The sequence below is a fragment of the Muntiacus reevesi genome, chromosome 4 (assembly GCF_963930625.1).
Source record: "Muntiacus reevesi chromosome 4, mMunRee1.1, whole genome shotgun sequence".
NCBI classification, from domain to species: domain Eukaryota; kingdom Metazoa; phylum Chordata; class Mammalia; order Artiodactyla; family Cervidae; genus Muntiacus; species Muntiacus reevesi.
In genome coordinates, this window is record NC_089252.1 from 39,910,041 (window position 1) to 39,922,738 (window position 12,698).

The following is a 12,698-nucleotide window of genomic DNA, read 5'->3' on the forward strand; positions in this document are numbered from 1 at the left end:
TCTCTGTGGAATTGAGAACTCAGATTAGCACACAGGAAGCCCTTCTTTCTCTCTGACCATGGGCCATACCCACTCCCAAAATTAGGGGGCTGGAGTCCAAGGGAAGTGACAGCGTAGGGGTCTCTTCTCTATGTCCTTGTATGTTCTCTTGTAGCAATCGGCTAGATTTCTGTTTTTGGAGTTGGGGGTTTGTTCCTTAAGCAAAGAGGTTTTCTTCTTCCCCATTTTACTTTTGCTCATGAAATAGTTGCTTTTTTAAAGTTGCTTTTTAAAAAAAAATTATTTATTTGTTTTTGGCTGTGCTGGGTGTTCCTTGCTGTGCTCATGGGCTTTTCTCTAGTTGCAGTGAGCAGGGGCTTCTCTTTACTTGTGGTGCACTGGCATCTTATTGCAGTGGCTTCTCTTGTTGCAGCTCCTAGGCTTTGGAGCACAGGCTCAGTAGTTATGGCCCGCAGGCTTAGTTGCTCGGCGGCATGTGGGATCTTCCCAGACCAGAGGTCGTAGCTGTGTCTCCTGCATTGGCAGGCAGATTCTTTACCACTGAGCCACCAGGGAAGCCGCTGCGGCGGCTCTTCCCGAGTGTCATAAGTCAGTTTTACACAGAGGCAGCGTTGCGGCTCCTCCTGCCGCTGCATGTCCTCTAGGCTGTGCCTCAGTCTTGTGCTCGGGGCCTTCTGTACACTAATGCGTGTGGCCCACTCACGGCACTCGGCTGGGGACTGTCTATCGCCATTTACAGGCGAGGTCACCCAGACTCAGAGAGGTTGAGTAACCTGGTCAAGACCACACAGCTAAGAAGGTATAAAGCAGAAATTTGAATCAAGCAGTGAGGATCCTGTGACTGATAGTTCTGTTTTGATGGAAAAAAATCGCACAAAACCACACAATTAAAATTATCCCAAATCCCATGGCCCAGATATTATTTCTACTGTTGACATTAGGTGGCCATTCTCCAGATAGCTCACTGTGTGTGTGTGTGTGATTATTTCTTATCAGTGGAATCCTGATTCTTTATAACCTGCCGTTTTCATGTGTGTTGAAGTGTCCCTTGAGGGAGATTTCTGTGTGATTGAAGCAGGGCTCTTGATACTGACTGACCTATTCTAATAGTCATGAGATCAACTACTTTGGGTGAAATTTGGCTCTAACGTGACTATCAGAGTTTGGAGTCTGGCCCACTTAGCATTTCAAAGCAAAATCACCGTAACATTTCTTTCATAGGCCTGTATTTTTAATTATTCTAATTGCCTTTCTAAAATTTATCTCTTAGGTTGTACATACCTGTGATTATATCACTGTGTCTATAATTTAAAAAACATAAACCTCATATTAGGGCTTCTTCTTATACTCCAGGAAAGAGGGCTTGGGTTTGGGTGGTCATTTCAAGTGAATCCAGGTTTGTGGAGCGTGAGTGGACAGAGTCCACCTGACCTCGTGGCTGTGGATCCCTCTGGCCCTCGACAGCTTGGCGTGTTACCCCCGGGCTGACCTTGTCTCGTCCCTCCATGCAGCCTGCTCTCGCTCCAGTGATGGCAGTTTTTCAGTCGTTTTGGCAGCTTCGTGCTGGACTTAATGGTGCTTGTAATGACGTTGCCTCATGTTTGAGCTAAAAATAAATTCCCTGCTGTTGCTGGTGCGGATTGCAGTCGGTTCTCTCATTAATCGTTGGAGTCCAGTGCATTTTATTTTCCCTCATCATTGTAGAAATCTACTGCTGTTCTCCTTAGTTTTCACAATGCTAAACCCAATCTCTTTGGATTTATGAGTTGACCGTATCAAGACAGATTTAACTGCTCAGCCTGGTGCTCTGCATGTGATGATTCCTCAAAATGGGACCACGTCTGCGTCTGCCTGGCACACATAGCACTCCTGTCAATGTCCTACTTACTATGGTGCTGAGTCTACACTAGATGTGGCACAGATTCGTACTCTCCAAGGATGATTTTTCCCTCTGAGCGCTGAAGATGTAAAAGGATCCTGGTCTCCTCTTCTTATAGAAGAGTGCATTCACTCTTTTTTGTTTGTTGTAAATTTTATTGAAGTGTAGCTGATTTACAGTGTTGTGTTAATTTCTGCTGTATAGCAATGTGGCTCAGTTATACACACGCACGTATATATTCTTTCCATTTTCTTTTCCATTATGATTTATCATAGGATATTGAATATAGTTCCCTGTGCTATATACAGTAGGACCTTGTTGTTTATCCATCCTGTGTGAAATAGCTTGCATCTGCTAATCCCAGACTCCCAGTCTATCATCCGTCTTCAGCCCTCTGCCCCTCTTGGTTACTACAAATCTGTGCTGTGTGTCTGTGAGTCTGTTTCATAGATAAGCTTACTCGTGTCCTGTTTTAGGTTTCACACATAAGTGATAGCATATGATATTTGTCTTTCTCTGTCTGACTTACTTCACTTAGTATGATGATCTCTAGGTTCATCCATATAGCTGCAGGTGGCATTGTTTCATTCTTTTTTTATGGCCGAGTGATATTCCACAGTATATAACTACTGCATTTTCTTTATCTTTTCCTGTGTTGATGGACACTTAGGTTGTTTCCATGTCTTGGCTGTTGTGAATAGTGCTGCTATGAACATAGGGGTGCATGTTTCTTTTCCAGCTAGAGTTTTGTCTGTGTATTAGAGTGCATTCCTTCTTGACATGTCGTATTTAGCTTTTAGTTCAGTCCTATATGATGGTTATCCTCCGATTCTTGCAGTGGCAAATGGTAATCCATCGAGTGCCTCTGTAAAAATAATGGTTAAAAAAATGTAACCATTTCCAGTTGATTGTTGAATCCAGTTTTTTAAAAGCTTACTGTTTTTGAGATTTGTGAATTGACTGCGCTGCTCCCCAGGGGGGTGTTTCAAGAGAAGAGTGCCCTGTTGGGGCTCAGAGGCGGCTTCTGGGGTGTCCGTCTGTCCTGTTCGCGGGGGTTGTCCTGTTGGTTTCTGCTTCATGCTGACCGGTGAGGTGGGGCAGCGGTAGGTCAGCAGAGCCTGTAGCAGGATGCTCTCAGGGACTGGAGCTCAGAGAGAGCCCCAGGGAGAGAAGGGAATTTACCTGCTGAGCTCTGTCGTCCCAGCTCCCATTGTCAGGATTTGTGAGGGGAAATGAGACTCCTGTGCCAGGGTGTCAACTCATTGCTTCCTTCTGAGTTTCCTATGATTTCCTCCTTTGTTCTTTCATTTCACCTGGGGACCGATGTATCCTCATTGCTACTGAATGTCACAATGTGAGATTTACCTTTCTAGATGTATACTTCCAAATCTTTCTGTGACTGCTTTAAAACACAACCACAATCTGTAGAATAACTCTATTAAATATGTCAGCATCCTGGGAAAATGTCAGGCTCCCTTCTCCTGGTCTGATCCATCAGAGCAGCATTATTTTAAGAATCTAACATGGGGAAGAAATGAACATCATCTTATCCTTTTGTTTCCTTTGGTTAGAGGCATCATTGTAGTTGTCTGTCTTTCCTAGTGGGCTTGTTATTTAGTTGCTAAGTTGTGTCTACTCTTTGTGATCCCATGGACCATAGCCCCTCAGGCTCTTCTGTCCATGGGATTCTCCAGGCAAGAATACTGGAGTGGGTAGCCATTCTCTTCTCTAGGGGATCTTCCTCACCTGGGGATAGAACCCGAGTCTCCTGCATTGCAGACGGGTTCTTTACTTGCTGAGGCACCTGGCAAGCCTGCTCATTCCCCTCCTTGGGCTCGTTTCCTCCCATCTCCCATAACTTGGAAGCTTGGGTAATGGGATCATAGATGCTAGCATGCAGCTGAGAAAGCCGTGGCCTCAATATCGGGTCTGAATGGGTCCTTGAGTAGGAAAAGAGAATCGAAAACAGCAAGTTCAAGGTCAAGTTCAGGCTCTTTACAAACATCAAAAGAAACTTCTGCTCCGTTTCCTTCTTTCTTAGGGCCCTGAAGTTTGTGGTCAGGAAAGTGTTTCACTATTCACAGGCTGTGGCTAAAGTCAGAGGAAAGTTTGACCTTCAGGCGTCCTTGAAGAAAGAGGCCTCTTACAGGCTCTGAATGAGCTGCTCTTTGTTTTCTCCCCGGCTTGCCCTATAGCCCCTGGAGAGCAAGGCCAGCTCCCAGCGCTGCTGGAGGGCGGGGGCTTCACCCTCAGCACCTCTTCACAGACTTCCATGGCAGGGGTCTGCCTTCAGTGGGAGGAGGTAGGGTCCATGCAACGCCCCTTCTTAGAGAACAGTGCTTCCACAGTGTGGACTGAGGTCTGAATTAGGGAACTATGCCCTCCCTCCATTGCCCCCCACCCCCGCAAGAAGGCTCTCAAAGGAAAAGTGGGTGAAGGTTGTGTGTGAAGCTGATGGCTCAGAGGCCCGCAGATGTGCTATTAAATGAGAGTAGCAACTGTCGATGGGGCCCAGGAGCCTCAAGAGTCACCTTTTAGTGACAAGTCACCCAGAGGGGCAGAGACCCGGCGACAGAAACTGAGGAAGAGTGTGACAGTGGTGTTTGGGCTGGGGCAGAACTGGCTGCTCACCGACCTGGCTGCCAGGGTTTGTTCTGTGTGGGGGTGTTAGCGTCATTTAGGAAAATAAGATTTTAGGTGCAGAATTGTCCTGCGGGGAGTCAGAATGTTGCCAACAGGAGAGAAAGAGGAAAGACACGTCCGTGTACTGGAAAAAATAAATCCAGTAAGTCCTTCAGGAAACACTGCAAAGTCTCTGCCCTCCGTGGGTGGGATGGGAACGCTGGGAAGGGGGAGGGGGCGGGGAGTGGGGACTCAGGGGCAGCGGTGGGGTGGGAGGGTTTCAACCCTGAGCTGGTCTGAAGGGACCCAGCCCCTTCCTCTGGCATCCTTCCCACCACCACAGACCTTCTCCCCCCCAGAAAGCATCTCCCCCTCCTGGGGACTCATGTGGCTCCTCTGAATGAAGACTCTTGGCTTCTAGTGCTTTTTCTGTCTTTAGTCTGGGATGTGATGCCATAAGGTCTTCCCAGGTGGCGCTAGTGGTAAAGACCCCACCTGCCAGTGAAGGAGACGTAAGAGATGTGGGTTCAATCCCTGGGTTACGAAGATCCCCTGGAGGAGGGCATGGCAACTCACTCAGTATTCTTGCCTGGAGAATCCCATGCACAGAGGAGCCTGGTGGACTACAGTCCATGAGTCGAACACGACTGAAGCGACTTAGCATGCATCCACATGATGCCATAAGTGACTTCTCATTGTGAGGCAGGGTCTGCACCTCTTGGCTAAAGGCCAGTCTCCTCCTGTGACTCTCAGGGGACCTGGGGCAGAGAGCCCAGTGGTGGGGCGGTAGGCAGGACTTTGGGGCCTGGCTGGGGTTGTGCTTGTTAAGAACCTGAGATGCCCTTTACCTGGTCGGCCTTCTCTCCTCCCCCGCTTTCCCTCTTTTCCTTTTACACAGCTGATTTCATACGTCTGGTTAAAATACAAGCAGTAAATGTCATTCCTAACAAGGAAGTTAGACAAGGAAATACCGACTTTGTGTAGCATGGAAAAGCATGTCTGTGAGCCCCTGTAGGTCCTGTTATGGGGACAAAGGCGTGTCCTCCGAGCGGGAGCTTAATCTTCAGAGCAGCCCCTCCGAAGGAGCCACCTCCTCCGTCCACTCTGAGGAGAGTGAGTGCTTCTGGAGGACAGGGATTTGTAGTCGTCTTCACCGTCTCTGTTTCCTGTGGCTGTTGTAACGCACATGTGAAGTGAAGTCGCTCAGTTGTGTCCGACTCTTTGTGACCCCATGGACTGTAGCCTACCACGCTCCTCCATCCATGGGATTTTCCAGGCAAGAGTACCGGAGTGAGTTGCCATTTCCTTCTCCAGAGGATCTTCCTGACCCAGGAATCGAACCTAGGTCTCCCGCATTGCAGGCAGATGCTTTACTGTCTGAGCTACCAGGCAAGTCCTTAACACACATATAGTGCCTTCTAACAACCTGGGTTCACACCCTCCCAGGTCTGGAGTGTGGGCTGGCAGGTTTATTTTTGGAGGCTCTGAGAAGAGTCAGCCCACAGTCTTTGCCTTGTGGCCTATTCATCCATCTTCAAAGCAGAGCATCTTCAAACTTCTCTGACTCCCCCGCCTCCCTCTTCCATCTGAGAGGACACACGTGGAAGACACTGCGTGATGCCACTGCCCCCACCTGGTAACCCGGTGTAACCTCCCTTCCCGGGACCAGCTGCCCACCTCCAGCTGCCCTGTGCTGTCACAGGTCACAGGTCCAAGCGTGAAGCTGTGGACATCTTGGAGGACTATTGTCCTATCTGCTGACCCTCTGTCCCCATCGCTTAGAACGGCCCTGTCATGTACCAGATGTCCAGTAGATGGGTGTTGAATGAATGAGTAAAGTTAGTGCCAGCCCGTGTCTTCATTACACCTCTGAAAGTGATGCTCCATTTCAGAGAAGAAGCTGAATAGTGGAAAAAGAGTGGGATTTGGGGTCAGAAGACCTACATTTAAGGACTTTTAAGAGCTGTATGTCTGTGGGCAGTTTGCTTAATCATCCTGAGCCTTGCTTTTCTCATTTGTATAATGGGACACCCCACCACCACCACCATCTAGCCTGCCCATCCACACAGGGTTATTGGCTCTTTCGTTGCTGAAAGTTTGTTGAGTTCCTGCTGCTGCCCAAACAGGGGGTCACAGAAGGTTCTGGGTGGAGTTGGCGCTGAGAAAAGGTGTGAATGGAGGAGGGGTGAGCTCTGTGGATGTGATTCCTGAATGCTGAGGAATTCCTTTGGCATTGGCACTTTAAAAGAAAAAAAGAGAAGGGGAATAAAAATTCCCTTTCATTGCAAAATATAATGTATACAGTTAACATTTTAAAAGAGTTCTTTCAGGAAACGTGAAAAACAAGTGATGGGTTTGCCTGTAATGGCATTATTCAGAAATAGCCATTTTGATAGGTTTTTCTATTCAACTTTATGTATCTATTATTGGGTTTTTAGGACATCTGAGTAGACATATTAAATAGGCCTCTGCTTTCTGTGCAGAGAGAGGGTCTGTGTAAAACTCAGAAACCTGAATGGCACAGAAAGTACATTCAGTGATGGTTTTTCCATTCAGCCTCTGCCAGCTGGGAATGTCGGGAATGTCAGGAATGCCCTTCCCCCTCTTCCCCCTTTGTTTGAATCCTGAGGGACCTCGGGACGTGTTCTGGCTTCTGCCCCAGACTGCCCACTGCCCTGGCATTCTGGGGGAGGCGGAGGATTTCTGCTTGTGTGCTGCCCCTGCCCCCACCCCGGGACAGACTGGCGCTGGCCCCTGCTATGTGAAAGCATCTCACAAGGGACCAGCGCTCTCTGAGATCCTCAGACAACCAAGCCCTGCAGCTCGCGGGCCTGATGCCAGTGCTCTTGGCTGGGGTGACTCTCACCGGGGAGGCAGAGCCCAGCTGGGGTTGGTCCTTTTTAGGAAACTTCATGTATTTTCCATCACTGCTCCTTCTTGACATGCAGAACATTGCTGCCGTGGAATTTATGATGCCACAAACCTGCGTGTAAGGAATTTTGCCCGAAGTCGACTGGGTGGTCTAAAGGACTGGGTTTCCTGGAATGGTACTTTCCACTGTGCACTGACTGTGTGTGTGTGCGTGCACACACAGGATGCTGTGGGATGGGATGAAGGGAGCCTTGTGGTGCAGCTGAGGCAAGAGCAGGGTGAGAGTTCCATCCAGAATCTGTCTGACCTTGACCATGAGTGTCCTCACAGAGCTGGGAAAACCTTAGCTGTCACCACCCACCTACCCCCACCCCAACCCAGACTGGTACTGAGCCAGGTGCAGGTCAGCACCCTGTCTTGAGTCGAGATCTCTTCATCCTGTGCCCCTAAAGTGGTTCTCAGGATACTCACTAGGTCCCTAGATGTTAAGAAATATTACTTGAATAAAGGTGGAAAATAAAGAATTCTGAGGGAAAGCAAAATAAATACGTTTCTTTACTATAGAAAATTTCAGAACCTTTCATGTACCAATAATACGTTGTGAACTCCATGGAAGCATTATAATATGTTATTGTTCAGTTGCTAAGTTATGTCCTACTCTTTGCAACCCCATGGACTGCAGCACACCAGGCTTCCCTGTCCTTCACTGTCTCTTGGAATTTGCTCAAACTCACGTCCATTGAGTCGGTGATGCCATCCAACCACCTCATCCTCTGTTGTCCCTTCTCCTGCCTTCAATCTTTCCCATCATCAGGGTCTTTTCCAATGAGTCAGCTCTTCACATCAGGTGGCCAAAGAATTGAAGCTTCAGCTTTACCATCAGTCCTTCCAATGAATATTCATGGTCGGTTTCCTTTAGGATTGACTTCTTTGATCTCCTTGCTGTCCAAGGGACTCTCAAGAATCGTCTCCAATACAAGGTTTGAAAGTTTTAGTATGTAGTGGTTCCTGAAACTTACTTGGCCAAGAAACCTTTCTCTCCAAAAAGCACTTCGAGGGCATCCCCCCCGTGGGAAATACTGAGCCATCTTGCCTTCTATGCTGTTTCATATTTTTCAGAAACTTGAGTTTAATTGCTGCCCAGTATTCCAGCAATTAAACCAATTAATTATGGTTTCTTTGAGGCCACCTCTGATCACCCCCTTCAGAAGTGAAACTGTTGAGTCAAAGTGAAGAAATGTTTCAAGACTTTTTTTTAAATTTTAATTTTATTGGAGTTGTTGATTTACAATGCAATGTTAGTTTTAGGTGTATCGCAACGTGATTCAGTTATATTCATTCGTTTTTAGATTCTTTTCTCATGTAGCTTATCACAGAATACTGAATACTGTTCCCTGTGCTATACAGTAGGTCCTTGTTGGCTATCTCTTTTATATATAGTAGTGTGTGTGTGTTTATCCCAAGCTTCTGATTTATCCCTCTCCCTCACATTTACTCTTTGGTAATTGCAAGTTTGTTATCAATATCTATAAGTCTGTTTTGTAAGTCAGTTCATTTGTATCTTTTTAAAAAATTAAATTCCACATATAAATGATATGATATGGTATTTGTCTTTCTGTGTCTGACCTACTTCACTCAGTATGATAAACTCTGGGTCCATCCATGTTGCTGCAGATGGTATTATTTTGTTCTTTTTTTTAATAGCTGAGTAATATTCCATTGTGTACCCCAGGGATCAAACCTTCATCCCTTAGTCTCCTGCATTGGCTGGTGGATTCTTTACCACTGGTGCCACTTGGGAAGCCCATATATATACACCACATCTTCTTAATCCATTCCTCTGCCAGTGGACTTGTAGGTAAGCCTTTGCAAATACATTGTCCAGATGCTTTCCAGAAAGGCCATGCCCATGTATCCCTCTGCTGGTTGCTGGAAGTGGGCGGCACCTGTGAAAGCTGAGGGTCTAACACACTCAGAGGAGGGCAATCCCTTCCCCTCACCCTATAGACATCCAGCAATTACAACACAGTCACACACACACGGACATAAACAGTCATTTCTTTCGAGCGAACACATTGTCTGTTCACAGCGCCCTGTGCTTCTTCTAAATGATTAAATGTCACCTGAAAGTTATCTGAACTATTTAACGTGGCATTCTAGATATAGTTAGGAGGAAGGGATTTCGAATTGGCCTCTATTGTGCTGATTTTTCGGAGAAGGCAATGGCACCCCACTCCAGTACTCTTGCCTGGAAAATCCCATGGACGGAGGAGCCTGGTAGGCTGCAGTCCATGGGGTGGCGAAGAGTCGGACATGACTGAGCGACTTCACTTTCACTTTTCGCTCTTATGCATTGGAGAAGGAAGTGGCAACCCACTCCAGTGTTCTTGCCTGGAGAATCCCAGGGATGGAGTCGCACAGAGTCGGACACGACTGAAGTGACTTAACAGCAGTAGCAGCAGTGCTGATTTTTAAATAACCTTTCAAGGTGAGTTGTTTTGATAAGTTTTGTCAACCTCCTGTGATTGTGCACTTTGTTTCTAGAAGAATCTTTTACTCAAGTGTTTCATCAGTCTTAACTCTGATCTCATGGATATGGAATGATGTCATGTTGAATACTGAGGCTGTTTGTGGTGCTTTTGTTTTATATTTGTGGGGGAAGTATACACGTTTTAGGCAAGAGGTGATTCATCTTTCTGTCCTCCACAAACATCCTTTGGTCAATGCGTTATTGGGTTTTAGAACTGAGACTCGAACTTTAGCTCATTAAAACCCCCAAGTCCCTGGCAATAAAGTTGAAGTGGCTTCACCCCCGGATTTATTTCAAAATGATTCTATTTGGAGGAAGGAAAGAGCAAGTAATGCATTATATAGAAAGCTCTAATCAATAATTCATGAGACCTGTAGACCAGTGACTCTTCCAGATTCACTTCATGGTGTTACTGCTGAGAACTATTTTAGAATATCCATAGTTTGTGTCTGAGTTCACAAGTATCTCGATTTTTGGGATGGACATTTGGTACTGCCTCTCCTCCTTCAGGTGTTTAAGTGGACTTTTCTTAGATGGAAGCTGTTTTGGAAAAATGGGCATTTTATGTAATTGGACTGCAGGGACACTTTATTCCTTTCCATTAGCAAAGCAGGAATGTCTAGCAAACACATGGCTTTTTCCTCCTTTATGGCAGGAATTCTGATTTTGGTTTCTGCATCTGGAGTGGGTTGCCAAAAAAGGGACTAAAAATAGATGTTTGAGGGCTGACAAGGATAGCCCAGAGCTGGGTAGTCAGTGCTGATGGAAAGCTCTGTCCTCAGTGAGTCATGGTCAGTAGCCAGGAACTCCTGTGTCCATCCTGAGCTCCATGTAACACGTGCCCCCTTCTGAAAACCACACGGGAGCAGGGCAGCTTCTCATGGAGCGGAGACTTGCCCGAGGGCCAGAGGCTGGGACAGGGACCTGCTTCCTTGTACACTCTGGTGAGGCCGTGCTAGCATCCTGCAGTAGCGGGGAGCCTCGGGGCTGGACATGCGTCCAGCTTCCAGATAGGATCATTTCAACTTGGCCGGTGTTGGTTCAGTGAAAAGCATTGCACAGGAAGTAAACGAATGATGGTTTTATTGTTTGCCAGGAAAATGTCCGTCCTTCCTCCCCTCCCTGCTACCCCCCACCCCAACTCTCTAGTAAATATGGCTGCTTTTATTTTTATTATTTTAAATTTGATTTTTATCTCATATTGGAGATTTACAGTGTTATGTTACTTTCGGTGTACAGCAAAGTGATTTTTATACATATATATAAATCCACATAAGAGACATGGATTTGATCCCTGGGTTGGGAAGATCTGCTGGAGTAGGAGATGGCAACCTACTCCAATATTCTTGCTGGAAAATCCCACGGACAGAGGAAGCTGGTAGACTATGGTCCATAGGGTCGAAAAGAGTCAGACATGACTGAAGCGACTTAGCAAGCACATATCCCTCTGAATCTACTGTTTTATGTGTAGTAGTGTGTATATGGGGCTTCCCAGGTGGCGCTAGTGGTAAAGAATCCATCTGCCAATGCAGGAGACACAAGAGATGCAGGTGTGATCTCTGGGTTGGGAAAAGCCCCTGGAGGAGGAAATGGTGACCCACTCCAGTATTCTTGCCTGGAAAATCACATGGACAGGGGGACCCTGGCAAGCTACAGTCCATAGGGTCACAAAAAGTCAGACATGACTGAAGCAACTTAGCATGCATGCACGGTATGTATATGTTAATCCAAAACTCCCAATTTATTCCTCCTAGCTTTCCTGTTTGGTAACCATAAGTTTGTTTTCTATGTCAGTGAGTCAGTTCATGTTTTGTAAAGAAGTTCATTTGTATTATTTTTTTAGATTTCACATATAAGTGTTATCATAAGATGCTTGCCTTTCTCTGTCTGACTTTCTGTAAGCAGTTCTTTTTATTTTTTTCTCCTTTAAATATTTATTTATTTATTCATTTACTTGGCTGCGCTGGGTCTTAGTTGTAGGTTACAGGATTTTCGTTGTGGTATGCTGGGTCCCTAGTTGCGGCATGTGGGATCTAGTTCCCTGACCAGGGCTCGAATCTGGGCTCCCTGAATTGGGAGGGTGAAGTCTTAGCCACTGGACCACCAGGGAAGTCCCTCGGTAGTCACGTCTTTAAATACATTGCTGTGGATGAGTGAGTGCCTCCCTCCCCAAAGCCACACCAACTCCAGTTATGATGTCTTTTTTAATACTTAATAAATAGCTCATCATTGGTTTTGTTTTCATTTCTTTTATTATCATTGAACATGTTTAAAAATATTTATTGGCAAGTTATAACTTCCTCTGTGATTCATCTATCTATCTATATCCTTTGTTCATTTTTCTATTGAGCTGTTATGTTTTTCTCATTGTCTTTCAAAACTCCTCCATGATGTATTCTTCAAATATATTCAAATATGTTTAAAGGTATATTCTTCAAAATAGACATAAAATCTGTGTGTGTCCCCAGGATAAGTATCTATCCTACTTGGGGATAAGTGGTTCTGGTGACCAACGATGGATGATTGCTTTGTTTACATTTGGAGTGAAGCTCATCATCTCTCTCACCGTTTGTTGAGAATTTGCAGGAATTGCCCAGCCCCGAGAGCAGAGGCCGAGGTGCCCCAGCTGCGGTGTTCCGCCCTAGAGGCTGGCCCCAGATTGTGTGATCTGTGTCCTTAATAGACATCTTCTTATTGTTGTATCATCCTAATGAGATTGTCCTGGTTCACCATATCAGATAAACAAAGAGCAGTAAAGAAAATTCCTAGAATAGCCACACTGATAATAACGTTTAC

At 46.0% G+C, this 12,698-nt stretch overlaps 1 protein-coding gene across 1 annotated transcript in view; it reads left to right on the forward strand.

Moving 5' to 3' along the window:
- Positions 1-12,698, forward strand: part of RAB31 (RAB31, member RAS oncogene family) — an 80,691-nt gene that overhangs the window by 37,037 nt on the left and 30,956 nt on the right. The window lies entirely within an intron of this gene.